Source organism: Oncorhynchus mykiss, chromosome 1, assembly GCF_013265735.2.
Source record: "Oncorhynchus mykiss isolate Arlee chromosome 1, USDA_OmykA_1.1, whole genome shotgun sequence".
NCBI lineage: Eukaryota > Metazoa > Chordata > Actinopteri > Salmoniformes > Salmonidae > Oncorhynchus > Oncorhynchus mykiss.
The window spans coordinates 34,371,291-34,385,599 of NC_048565.1; the positions used below are offsets into that span (position 1 = coordinate 34,371,291).

General features: G+C 40.8%; 1 protein-coding gene across 15 annotated transcripts in view; it reads left to right on the plus strand.

Annotated features, from left to right (window-relative positions):
• Positions 1-13,000: 13,000 nt before the first annotated feature.
• The window catches only part of LOC110521665 (C2 domain-containing protein 5), a 51,911-nt gene continuing 50,602 nt past the window's right edge, over positions 13,001-14,309 (plus strand). For 7 of the 15 annotated variants that reach the window (XM_036976265.1, XM_036976313.1, XM_036976329.1 and 4 more), the window contains exon 1: positions 13,002-13,412. The gene's annotated coding sequence lies outside the window, so the exon portion shown is untranslated. Of the gene's footprint in view, positions 13,413-14,309 lie in introns of all 15 variants that reach the window. The other 8 variants (XM_036976242.1, XM_036976276.1, XM_036976252.1 and 5 more) reach the window with 5 other exon arrangements.

Genomic DNA, 14,309 nt, shown 5'->3' on the forward strand with positions numbered 1-14,309 from the left:
ATATACACTGTTATCAAAACGTCATGCCAGGGTAAGCCTACATGGAACACAGCCCTTATTTGAAGTGTTCTAAAGTCCACTATGGGAAAAATGAATGGTGGAAAAACGATTGGAACCATTTCCCTGTTTGACCTCTGTTTGGATTCATACTGTGGTACTATTTTCCCTTTCTTTACAAAAAATATGCCTCAAATAGGAAACTCGACTCGAAAGTCAAGAAATAACTGAAAGGTTATGTTAGAAACTGCATGTTAAGGCAAATCCTAAATTGAGAAATAGAGACAAACAAACATTACAAAACAATGTGATCAAGTAGCTGACAACTTGACTAAAGTGAGTTTAGAGACACTATTAACAGAAATGCGCACTGGCAATGAGAAACTGTCTAAGCAGATGAAGAACTGATACAACTGCTATGACTGACCTGGGTAAATGCGTGGAGTCAGAATCCGGCTTAACCCTGGAGAAAATCACACCAAAAGCTTCAGCAAACCATGGATGAACAAAAACAGCGGGGCTTACTGAAAGACTAAACAGGATGGGGCTTACTGAAAGACTAAACAGGATGGAGGACTTCATTGCCATTCAAATCTTTTGTTGTTCAAATCTTTGTATTGGCCATCAAAGCCAAAAAGTCGGGAGTCGGACCTTTGATGTTTGAGGGCCATCGAATCTACATCAACAATGACATGAGCAGAGAACTCTATAAAACGCAGAAAATTTGACCCCAATAAATAAAAAGCAATGTGGAAAAATGAAACCTGTTCACTTTGGTGTACCCCAGCGCACAACTACAGGTCAAATGGCAACGGAAGGAAAGAGACATCACACTGAAATCAGCAAAAGAAGCTACGCAAATCCTGGATAACATGGACAAGGAGAATGGTTGAAATAACAATTGATTAAATGTATAGACTACAGGACAGCCTCTTAACAGATGATGTAGGACGGATGGGGTACGGGACTATTGAACTGTTTAGCCTACTGAAATGAGGTGAACGGTGGACTATTACACCCCAACACATCAGACACAATAGAGAAAGGTACATGTTGTTAATGCCTTCACTCACACGCTTATTGAAAAGACAATCACAGCACCACACAGTCGATCTGTCTCAAAGAATAACACTTTAATGACCATTTCTGCAGCCTAAACGACAACCCATTAATTGGTAGGCTATATCCATGATCTATTTGTTTAAATAAGGAACTGACAAGTGAACAAGACAACATGATGATTGCTATGACCAGGACAATTGTTTCTGAATGCTCCATAAGCTATAAAAGTCCTTCTTCTTCGTCTTCTTCCTCCTTCTACGAAATCATGACGGTCCTCAAACAAACATTTAAAGTGCATGCCGCCACCTACTGTGCTGGAATGTACTGTACGATCAATCATGATCTGCTCAATTCTGTATTGCCATTAAAAATACAAAACCAAATAAATCCTGAAAAACTTCTACCACACCCTCCACCAACAGCCTTCCCCAACCCCTCTACCCCGTTAAATGATCTATATCATGCTGAAACATTCCAACCGTAGGATTGTTCAGCATGTCAACAACCATTTCAACAGTAACATCTGTTACCCCCAATATCTCTTTTGCAGTATCCACAATAACCTTCAACCTGACATTTCTATTTTCCACAACACGAGTCGTGTAGGATAACCTTACCAATAAAAGATATGAAGTCAACTTTATTATTATTATACCACACGTTAATGAGCGCAAGATTTCTGAACAGGCCTCGAAACCATGCCTGGACCATCAAAAGCACCAGCCCAGACAGTAGGTCCACTTACTACAGGAACATCCATATAAACTCCATGAGTACGCACTGTAGTTACACCAATCTGTCTTATAGCTTCTGCATATGATACATCATGACTGATCCTATATCTCTGAGCCTCTCTAGCCTCTCTCTGCAGCTGGCATCCACCAAATGCTGCACTGTGTTCTCCCCCACAATTACAGCACTTAACCTTCACATTGCTTCCACATTCTCCGTAATCATGTTCCTCTCCACACTTGGCACATATTTTCTTTCCTTTACACTGAACAGCTACATGTCCCATTATCTGGCATTTAAAACACTGCAGTGCATATGGGACAAATTCTCTAACATTGATACTAAGAATTCCTATCTGTACTTTTCAGCAAAACTTTCTCAAACCTCAGCATCACTGATAAGCTTTCACTTCTTTGACCCTCTTTCCTATTGATGAACCTTTTGGCCTCAATCACTCTGCCTCCCTTCACATGTTCTTCAATATCATCTGTGGACATAGATGTTGGGACCCCAGTGATGGCTCCCATCAACCTTGCAAAAAGCACAAGGTACATGGCTTTTAATCTTCTTCCCATTAAGCTTTTCCATTTGCAGAATCTTCCCTTGCTGATCCTGGCTACCACAAAATATGAGCAATCTACCATTTCCAATGACCCGGGCTAGTTTAACTTCACCTGTCTCTTTCTCTATGACATTAGTTAGTTGGATATGGCATAAATGAGGCCCTGTGGTCTCATCAAACACCATCACAACATTCCACTCCAACACATTGTAACGTTCGTCGTTGGGAGAAAGAGAGGAGGACCAAGGTGCAGCGTGGTAAGTGTTCATCTTGTTTTAATACGAAATACTGAACACTGAACAAAACAATAAATAACAAATGAACAGTCACGTAAGGTGAAAGACAAAAAACACTAAACAGGAAATAAGCACCCACAACTCAAAAGTGAAACCAGGCTACCTAAGTATGGTTCTCAATCAGGGACAACGATTGACAGCTGCCTCTGATTGAGAACCATACCAGGCCAAAGATGCCTAGATAATCACATGAATTGTATTCTCAATTAACACAGTGATGGCAAGTGCTTTTACGTTGTTTTTCTCTTGTTATTGACCCTGAAAGGGATAACCTATTCCTTTCCTTTAGTTTGAAAAAAAATTGATGTAGGCCGATCACACTGGCCTTCACATCCCTTGACTTTTTCCACATTTAGTTGTGTTACAGCCTGAATATAAAATTGATTAAATAAAGATTTTGTGTCACTGATCTAAATATAATACCCCATAATGTCAAAGTGGAATCATGTTTTTTTTGTTTTTTTTTAAACAAATTGATTAGAAATTAAAAGCTTAAATGTCTTCAGTCAATATGTATTCAACCACTTTGTTATGGCAAGCCTAAATAAGTTCAGGAGTAAACATTTGCTTAATGAATGGTAGACCATTCCATTCTTGTGGGCCGGCTAAGAAGTATTGGTATCTCTGAGGGGTCTTTGACCTGGTTTGCTAACTACCGCGCTCAAAGAGTACAAGTCAGAACATCTGCTGTCTCAGCCACTGCCTGTGAACCAAGGGAGTACCCCAAGGCTCGATCCTAGGCCTCACTCTCTTCTCAATTTACATCAACAAAATAGCTCAGGCAGTAGGAAGCTCTCTCATCCATTTATATGCAGATGATACAGTCTTATACTCAGGTGGCCCCTCCCTGGATTTTGTGTTAAACGCTCAACAACAAAGCTTCCTTAGTGTCCAACAAGCTTTCTCTGCCCTTAACCTTGTCTGAACACCTCCAAAACAAAGGTCATGTGGTTTGGTAAGAAGAATGCCCATCTCCCCACAGGTGTGAATACTACCTCTAAGGGTTTAGAGCTTGAGGTAATCACCTCATACAAGTACTTTGGAGCATGGCTAGATGGTACACTGTCCTTCTCTCAGCACATATCAAAGCTGCAGACTAAGGTTCAATCTAGACTTGGTTTCCTCTATCGTAATCACTCCTCTTTCACCTCAGCTGCCAAACCAACCCTGATTCAGATGACCATCCTACCCACGCTAGATTACAGAGACGTCATTTATAGTTCGGCAGGTAAGGGTGCTCTCGAGCGGCTAGATGTTCTTTACCATTCGGCCATCAGATTTGCCACCAATGCTCCTTATAGGACACATCACTGCACTCTATACTCCTCTGTAAACTGGTCATCTCTGCATACCCGTCACAAGACCCACTGGTTGATGCTTATTTATAAAGCCCTCTTAGGCCCCACTCCCCCCTATCTGAGATACCTACTGCAGCCCTCATTCTCCACATACAACACCCATTCTGCCAGTCACCTTCTGTTAAAGGTCCCCAAAGCACACACATCCCTGGATCGCTCCTCTTTTCAGTTTGCTGCAGCTAGCAACTGGAACGAACTGCAACAAACACTCAAACTGGACAGTTTTATCTCCATCTCGTCATTCAAAGACTCAATCATGGACACTCTTACTGACAGTTGTGGCTGCTTCGCGTGATGTATTGTTGTCTCTACCTTCTTGCCCTTTGTGCTGTTGTCTGTGCCCAATAATGTTTGTACCATGTTTTGTGCTGCTACCATGTTGTGCTGCTGCCATGTTGTGTTGCTGCCATGTTGTTGTCATGTTGTGTTGCTACCATGCTGTGTTGTCATGTTTTGCTGCCATGTGTTGTCATGTTGTTGTCTTACGTCTCCCCTTATGTAGTGTTGTGGTGTCTCTCTTGTCGTGATGTGTGTTTTATTTTTAATCCCAGCCCCCGTCCCCGCAGGAGGCCTTTTGCCTTTTGGTAGGCCGTCATTGTAAATAAGAATTTGTTCTTAACTGACTTGCCTAGTTAAATAACATTTTAATTAAAACAAAATAAATAAACAAGTGACAATAAGTTGCATGTACTCACTCTGTGTGCAAAAATAGTTCTGAACAAGAATAATGAATGACTATCTCATCTCTGTACCCCACTCATTCAATTATCTATAAGGTCCCTCAGTCGAGAAGTGAATTTCAAACACAGATTCAATCAGAAAGACAAGGGAGGTTTTCCAATACCTGGCAAAGAAGGGCACCTATTGGTAGATTGGTAAAAATAAAAAAGCGGACATTGAATAATTCATTTGAGCATGGACAATAACCTAAGACACAAGGCCAAATATACACTGGAGTTGCTTACCAAGAAGACATAGAATGTTCCTGAGTGGCCTAGTTACAATTTTGACTTGAATTTGCTTGAAAATCTATGGCAAGACTCAAAAATGGCTGTCTAGCAATGATCAACAACCAACCTTACAGAGCTTGAAGAATTTTTTAAAGAATAATGTGCAAATATTGTACAATAAAGGTGTGAAAAGGTCTTAGATACTTACCCAGAAAGACTCACAGCTGTAATCGCTGCCAAAGGTGATTCTAACATGTATTGACTCAGGGGATTGAATACTTATGTAATCAAGATATATTACAATTTGTTTTCTTTTATATATATATATATATATATATATATTTTTACCAATGTCAGAATTGACATGAAAAGTATTTTGTGTAAATTGTTGGGGGGGGGGGGGGGGGGAAGTAGATTAAATCCATTTAAATCCCACCTTGTAACACAACAAAATGTGGAAAAGGGGGTGTGAATACTTTCTGAGGGCACATGTGGTGTTATTTCATGGGGGACTCTGGCCTAAATACCCAGCAACACTTTCTACTACACCTACTTCATTGGTCCCAATGCAGTACACTATAGGCCTATAAATTACATACTGGCTTATAGAGAAAAAAACTTCTATATGCCGAAGTAAAAGTGGGGTTGGGATTACTCAGTAGGGTCTGTAGAATCAAAATATGTTGTTTTTTCATGATTAACTGAGGTCTAAAAATCCAGCAACACTTTATACTCAACCCACTCCATTCACTGCAATGCAATACACTGTAAGCTTGAATTGTAAATTCATGGGTTGGCTTATAGAGAAAAAACTATTCTATGTGCATAGGTAAAAGCGTGGTTGGGAATATTCAGTACTGTCTGTAGAAACCACCTTCAAATGACCTGGTATATATATATATATAAATATATACACACTAATTATCAAGACTCAAAAAACAAACATAAAAAGGCAAATCTTTGAATCTAAACAAAAATAGAATTTATTTACAATTTTAGTAAGTAATCACTATCAACCAGGCTATAGGTACACAGTCACTACAGTCATCGATTTTATCAAACGTGTCAGTTAAAATTAATGGACAAACACTCTAGGATACATTCATTAATTTCAGTCCCACATTTGATAAAATGTTTAGGAAAATGTTTTATAGTCTAACACAATCTATGATACATTCATTTGTTTCAAATCACTCATTTGAATAAATGTGCCAGTAAAAGATTAATGGTCTGACACACTATGATACATTCAGTCATTTCAATCCCTCATCGAATAAATCCATTAAATTAGTGATGGGCACCTACAGTTGAAGTCAGAAGTTTACATACACCTTAGCCAAATACATTTAAACTCAGTTTTCACAATTCCTGACATTTAATCCTAGTAAAAATTCCCTGTTTTAGGTCAGATAGGAAAACCACTTTATTTTAAGAATGTGAAATGTCAGAATATTAGAGAGAATTATTTATTTCAGCTTTTATTTCTTTCATCGAATTCCCAGTAGGTCAGAAGTTTACATACACTCAATTATTATTGGGAAGCATTGCCTTTAATTGTTTAACTTGGGTCAAACGTTTCGTGTAGCCTTCCACAAGCTTCCCACAATAAGTTGGAGGAAGTTTGGCCCATTCCTCCTGACAGAGCTGGTGTAACTGAGTCAGGTTTGTAGGCCTCCTTGCTCGCACACCCTTTTTCAGTTCTGCCCACACATTTTCTATAGGATTGAGGTCAGGGCTTTGTGATGGCCTCTCCAATACCTTGACTTTGTTGTCCTTAAGCCATTTTGCCACAACGTTGGAAGTATGCTTTGGGTCATTGTCCATTTGGAAGACCCATCTGCGACCAAGCTTTAAATTCCTGACTGATGTCTTGATATGTTGCTTCAATATATCCACATAATTTTCCATCCTCATGACGCCATCTATTTTGTGAAGTGCACCAATCCCTCCTGCAGCAAAGCACCCCCACAACATGATGCTGCCACCCCGTGCTTCACGGTTGGGATGGTGTTCTTCGGCTTGCAAGCATCCCCCTTTTTCCTCCAAACATAACAATGATCATTATGGCCAACAGTTCTATTTTGGTTTCATCAGACCAGAGGACATTTCTCCAAGAAGTATGATCTTAGTCCCCATGTGCAGTTGCAAACCGTAGTCTGGCTTTTTATTGGCGGTTTTGGAGCCGTGGCTTCTTCCTTGCTGAGTGGCCTTTCAGATTATGTCGATGTAGGACTCGTTTAATGTGGATATAGATACTTTTGTACCCGTTTCCTCCAGCATCTTCATAAGGTCCATTGCTGTTGTTCTGGGATTGATTTGCACTTCTCGCATCATAGTGACGGGTCATACCGGGTCATAGTGACCCGGTATGACAGCTATGTGGTCCCATGGTGTTATACTTGCGTACTATTGTTTGTATAGATGAATGTTTCACCTTGTACCTTGAAATTGCTCCCAAGGATGAACAAGTCTTGTGGAGGTCTACAATTTTTTGTCTGAGGTATTGCCTGATTTCTTTGGATTTTAGGCCTTGAAATACATCCACTTGTACACCTCAAATTGACTCAAATGATGTCAGAAGCATCTAAAGCCATGACATAATTTTCTGGAATTTTTCAAGCTCTTTAAAGGCACAGTCAACTTAATGTATGTAAACTTCTGACTCACTGGAATTGTGATGCAGTGAAATTACCTGTCTGTAAACAATTGTTGGAAAAATTACTTGTGTTATGCATGTCCTAACTGAATTGCCAAAACTGTAGTTTGTTAACAAGACATTTGTGGAGTGGTTGAAAAAATAGTTTTAATGACTCCAACCTAAGTGTATGTAAACTTCCAACTTCAACTGTAAATGTAAATGTTATTACATTATTAGCAGCTATTACATTATTGGCATTTAATTGCATTATCCATTGCTACAGGGATTCTCTCAAATTTTGTGGAAAATGTGTTTACATACCTGTTAGTGAGAATTTCTCCTTTGCCAAGATAATCAATCCACCTGACAGTCGTGGCATATCAAGAAGCAGACTAAACGGCATGATCATTACACAGGTGCACCTTCTGCTGGGAAAAATAAAAGGCCACTCTAAAATGTGCAGTTTTATCACACAACACAATTCCACAGATGTCGCAAGTTAAGTGAATGTGCAATAGGCATGCTGAATGCAGGATTGTGCACCAGAATGAATGTTAATTTCTCTACCATAAGTCGCCTCCAAAGTCATTTTTGAGAATTTGGCAGTACTTCCAACCGGCCTCATAACCACAGACCGCACGTAACCACGCCAGCCCAGGACCTCCACATCCGGCTTCTTCACCTGCGGGATCATCTGAGGTCAGCCACCAGGACAGCTGATGAAATTGTGGGTTTGCACAACCAAAGAATTTCTGAACAAACTCTCAAAAACCGTCTCGGGGAAGTTCATCTGTGTGCTCGTAGTCCTCACCAGGGTCTTGACCTGAGTACAGTTTGGCGTCGTAAAAGACTTCAGTGGGCAAATGCTCACATTAAATGGCCACTGGCGTGCTGGAGAAGTGTGATTTTCATAGATTAATCCTGGTTTCAACTGTACCGAGCAGATGGCAGACAGCGTGTATGGCATCGAACACAATTGCATTTGATCTATGGCAATTTCAATGCACAGAGATACTGTGACGAGGTCCTGAGGCACATTGTCGTGCCATTTATCCACCATCAACTTATGTTTCAGCATGATATTTCAAGGCATCGTGTTGCAATAATCTGTACACAATTCCTGGAAGCTGAAAATGTCCCAGTTCTTCCATGGCCTGCATACTCACCAGATATGTCACCCATTGAGCATATTTGGGATGCTCTGGATCGTGTTCCAGTTCATGCCAATATCCAGCAACTTTGCACAGCCATTGAAGAGGAGAGGGACAACAATCCATAGGCCACAATCAACAGCCTGATCAATTCAATGTCAAGATGTGTCGCGTGGCATGCGGTGGTCACACCAGATACTGACTGCTTTTCTGATCCATGCCCCTACCATTTTTTAAGGGTATCTCTGACCAACAGATACATAGCTGTATTCCCAGTCATGTAAAATCCATAGATGCGGGCTTAATGAATTTATTTCAATTGACTGATTTCCTTATATAACTGTAACTCAGTAAAATCTTTGAAATTGTTGCATGTTGCATTTATATTTTTGTTCAGTGTAGATTTTACAGACTCTAGTGCCCTCAAATTCCACTCTGGTCTTCGAAGCCAGTTCCACTGTGTTTTTACATTGTTCACCTCTAATCAGGGACTGGTTTAGATCTGGAACACCAGGCGTGTGCACAATGGCAGATTTACCATTTAGGCAGAAGATAATTTTTGTTTGTTAAATATATATATATATATATATATATATATATATATATATATGCAGTGCCTTTGGAAAGTATTCAGACCCCTTGTCTTTTCCTCACATTTTTGTTAGGTTACAGCCTTATTCTGAAATTGATTAAATAGTTTTTTTTCCCTCGTCAATCTACACACAACACCCCATAATGACAAAGCAAAAACTGAAATATTACATTTACATAAGTATTCAGACCCTTTACTAAGTACTTTGTTGAAGCACCTTTGGCAGCTATTACAGCCTTGAGTTTTCTTAGGTATGACACTACAAGCTTGTGGTGTGCCACCTGTATTTGGGGAGTTTCTCCCATTCTTCTCTGCAGATCCTCTCAAGCTTTGTCAGGTTGGATGGGGAGTGTTGCTGCACAGCTATTTTCAGGTCTCTCCAAAGATGTTCAATCGGGTTCAAGTCCGGGCTCTGGCTGGGCCACTCAAGGACATTCAGAGACTTGTCCCGAAGCCACTCCTGCATTGTCTTGGCTGTGTGCTTAGGGTCGTTGTCCTGTTGGAAGGTGAACCATCGCCCCAGTCTGAGGTCCTGAGTGCTCTGTATACGGTTTTCATCAACGATCTCTGTGTACTTTGCTCCGTTCATCTTTGCCTCAATCCTACTATTCTCCCAGTCCCTGTCGCTGAAAAACATCCCCACAGCATGATACTGCCACCATCATGCTTCACCGTAGGGATGGTGCCCGGTTTCCTCCAGATATGACACCTGGCAATAGACCAGATTTCAATCTTGGTTTCATCAGACCAGAGAATCTTGTTTCTCGTGGTCTGGCAAACTCCAAGCGGTCATGTGCCATTTACTGAGGAGTGGCTTCCATCTGGCCACTCTACCATAAAGGCCTGATTGGTGGAGTGCTGTAGAGATGGTTTTCTTCTTGAAGGTTCTCCCATATTCACAGAGGAACTCTAAAGCTCTGTCAGAGTGACCATTAGGTTCTTGGTCACCTCTTTGACCAAGACCCTTTTCCCCCGATTGCTCAGTTTGGCTGGGCAGCCAGCTCTAGGAAGAGTCTTGGTGGTTCTGTTCTTCTTCCATTTAAGAATGATGGAAGCCACTGTGTTCTTGGGGACCTTAAATGCTACAGACATTTGTTGGTACCCTTCCCAGACCTGTGCTTCGACACAATCATGTCTCAGAGCTCACGGCTTGGTTTTTGCTCTGACATGCACTGTCAACTGTGAGACCTTATATAGACAGGTGTGTGCCTTTCCAAATAATGTGCAATCAATTGAATTTTAGCACAGGTGGACTCCAATCAAGTTGTCGAAACATCTCAAGGATGATCAATGGAAACAGGATGCACCTTTGCTCAATTTCAAGTCTCATAGCAAAGGGTCAGAATACTTACGTAAAAAGGTATTTCTGTTTTCTAATTTTAATCAATTTGCTAAAATTTCAAAAAACTGTTTTTACTTCGTCGTTATGGGGTGTTATGTGTAGATTGCTGAGGATTTTTATTTATTTAATCAATTTTAGAATAAGGCTGTAACGTAACAAAATGTGGAAAAAGTGAAGGGGTCTGAATACTTTCCGAGGACACTGTATACATATAGTACCAGTCAAAAGTTTGGAAACACCTACTCATTCAATGATTTTTTTTTCTTCCCACATTGTACAATAACAGTGAAGTCATCAAAACGATGAAATAACACATGTGGAATCGTGTAGTAACCAAAAAAGTGTCAAAAAAATCTAAATATATTTAATATTTTAGATTCTTCAAAGTAGCCGCCCTTTCCCTTGATGACAGCTTTGCACACTCTTGGCATTATCTCAATCAGCTTCTTGAGGAATGCTTTTCCAACAGTCTTGAAGGAGTTCCCACATACGCTGAGCAAACTGGTGAATGTGGAGGCCAGGTCATCTGATGCAAGACTCCATCACTCTAATTCTTGGTAAAATAGCACTTACACAACCTGGAGGTGTCTTTTGGGTCATTGTCCTGTTGAAAAACATATGATAGTCCCACTAAGCGCATACCAGATGGGATGGTGTATCACTGCAGAATGCTGTGGTAGCCATGCTGGTTAAGTGTGCCTTTAATTCTAAATAAATCACTGACAGTGTCACCAGCAAAGCACCCCTACACCATCACACCTCCTCCTCCATGCTGCACGGTGGGAACCACACATGTGGAGATCATCCATTCACTTACTCTGCATCTCACAAAGACACGGCAAAAATCTCAAATTCGGACTCCACAGATCAAAGGACAGATTTCCACCGGTCTAATGTCCATTGCTCGTGTTTCTTGGCTCAAGCAAGTCTCTACTCCTAATTGGTGTCCTTTAGTAGTGGTTTCTTTGCAGCAATTCCACCATGAAGGCCTGATTCACACAGTCTCCTCTGAGCAATGGAGCAATGGACATTAGATCTGTGGAAATCTGTCCTTTGGTCTGTCTGCCGTGTCTTTGTGAGATGCAGAGTAGGTGAACGGATAATCTCCACATGTGTGATTCACACTGTGAAGCATGGAGGAGGAGGTGTGATGTGTGGGTGTGCTTTGCTCGTGATTTATTTAGAATATCTGGGTCTCAACCCACTGCATCCGCCGATGTCAGCCTTCTGCATCTGCGATGGAAGATGGCAGAGCTACAGCAATGTATGTCAAACCTGGAGACATCTCGAAAATCGGCCTCTATGGAAGCATTTCCTCTATGGAAAAATGTTGTCTATGACCCCAAAATGTGTAATGGAAATCGTCTGAAGGTAACCTGGTACCGGGCTGAAAAATGTATGGAACTGAATAGGGCATTTCTTTGTCAAAGGTATACAGGTAGTTCCATGGTAAAAACTTTTTTTTTCTGAGCTTTTTTATACTTCTCAGATATAGGACAGACATTTCAAGACATGCTTCCTTTTGATAAAAAAAATGTGCTCTCAGTTTTTCCATGTATGAAACAGTTATTCAATGCATTTCTATTGGCCCAAGGCCAAATTCAATGTTGCATCAAATCGTTTTTTATTTTTATTTTTAAATATATTTATTTTATACATACCAGGGGTCCTCAAATTCAAAATCAAAAAGGGACATTTTTCTTGGTATGACCATCTTAAAACAATTCCATATGTTAGTTTAGTAGTAGTCTCGCGTTGGCATACCTCCAAAGTCACATTGCTGTCACTCCTCTCTTGAATGGCAAAACCGGTTTGAATGGTCGGCTGGCTCCCAGCAGCAAGATTTTGATTGGATGGTGCAGGAGCAGATGCGGTCAAAGTAGTGGAATGGGGTAGTGGGTTTTAGGTTAGTTGAACGTTTTTTTCTATTTATTTTTTTCTTACCTTTTCCCATTTTGTGTCACAAAGTATTATCGATATATATAATAGTCAAATTGGGGGGGTTAAATTCCAAAGAAGAAGAATAATGATGTCTGTTGTTGCTATGTCCATCACTGTTTTCAGACCAGGAATGACACACGTTACTTTATGCTAGTTTGCAACATTGCAGAAAAAAACCGTAATTCTGTTTTGTCAGAGGTGTGCTCTACAGACAAAATCGATGAGGTTTTAATCTACGATTTCCCTGCCATCCTCAACCTAGATTAAAATAATCCTCAAACACTGTTATAGATTTGCCTCTGATTGGGGCCTCCAAATCACCAAATGCGCCCCTGTGTGTACAATTAATTATCAGGTAGAACAGACAACCAGTAGGCTCCGGATCTCGAGGGTAAGAGTTGAATACCCCTGCCCTAGTGAGTAATCCCAACTCCACTTTTACTTTGGCAATATGAATAGTGGACTTTTAATGTGAAAAATTCCGAAACGCCGTGCCCCGGAACTACTTTTTAGTGTTAATGACGAGACGCTAGCATTTTCCATTCGTACAGTCCGGACGCTAACAGCAATGTGTATTTTTTTTATTAGCTTAGCTAATTATCATTTTAACAGAAGTAACCCAGTTGTAGAAGTGAATTGTCATATAGCGTCGAATAGTGAATATTAGCTACATCTACCCGGTCTTTGAGAGGATAACCTTCCTGCCATGTTTGGGAGAGAGGCGGAGGTCAGGCGCGCGGGCTGTCAACAATGTCCAGCTGAAAAAACGCTACTGGGTCCCCAACTTTCTCGTAAGTCATAGTCCTGGTAACGACACTCTGACGTCTAATGACATAGCTAGCCAACTTGCTTAATGTGTTAGCTACCTATGTTGTTTTTAACAGATGTCAATTTTGTGGGGCGACCCGGTCGCACAGAAATAGCTATCTACGCATGTCACTGTCAACTGCAATGCCGTAACGCTAGCTAACTTGTAGCTAGCTACTGGTGGGCTGGACACCCGAATATGTGTGCGTTTTTTTCCTGATAACTAGTTCATTGCATCCACCATGGAGGCCAGTTTCATAATATTACCATATGTCCCAGCTGCTTGCCATAGTTTGAAGTAATCATTGAAAAATGTGCATTATTTAGCGAATTTTTCAATCTATTTAGGGCATTGAGTTAATAAAGCTGGATACAAACATGGTCTCTTTTTTGCTTTCTTGAGTCAGGCAGGTGATTTCTGTGGAGGAGCCAGCGGAAAATACTGAGCGAAGGGGTTGGTAATGTTTTCTAGTTGCTCCTTGATTGGCTCAGTGTTCTGTCACTCAATGGGGACACTACTTCACTGCCAAATCTAAGGGTAGAGCTCGAAAATTCAAGTCCCTTGGGTGCTGCCATGGAGTTATAATAGAAGTGCCCATCCAAGAAGGCTCAAGGTCATTGGCCACAGATAAAATGACATCAAATCACTTATAGCTACAGTAGCTTTGATTAGACTGGTCTGAGGCACTGCATCTCAGTGCAAGAGGTGTCACTACAGTTCCTGGTTTGAATCCAGGCTGTATCACATCCGGCCGTGATTGGGAGTCCCATAGGGTGGCGCACAGTTGGCCCAGTGTCGTCCGGGGTAGGCCGTCATTGTAAATAAGAATTTGTTCTTAACTGACTTGCCTAGTTAAATAAAGGTTACACACACACACTGC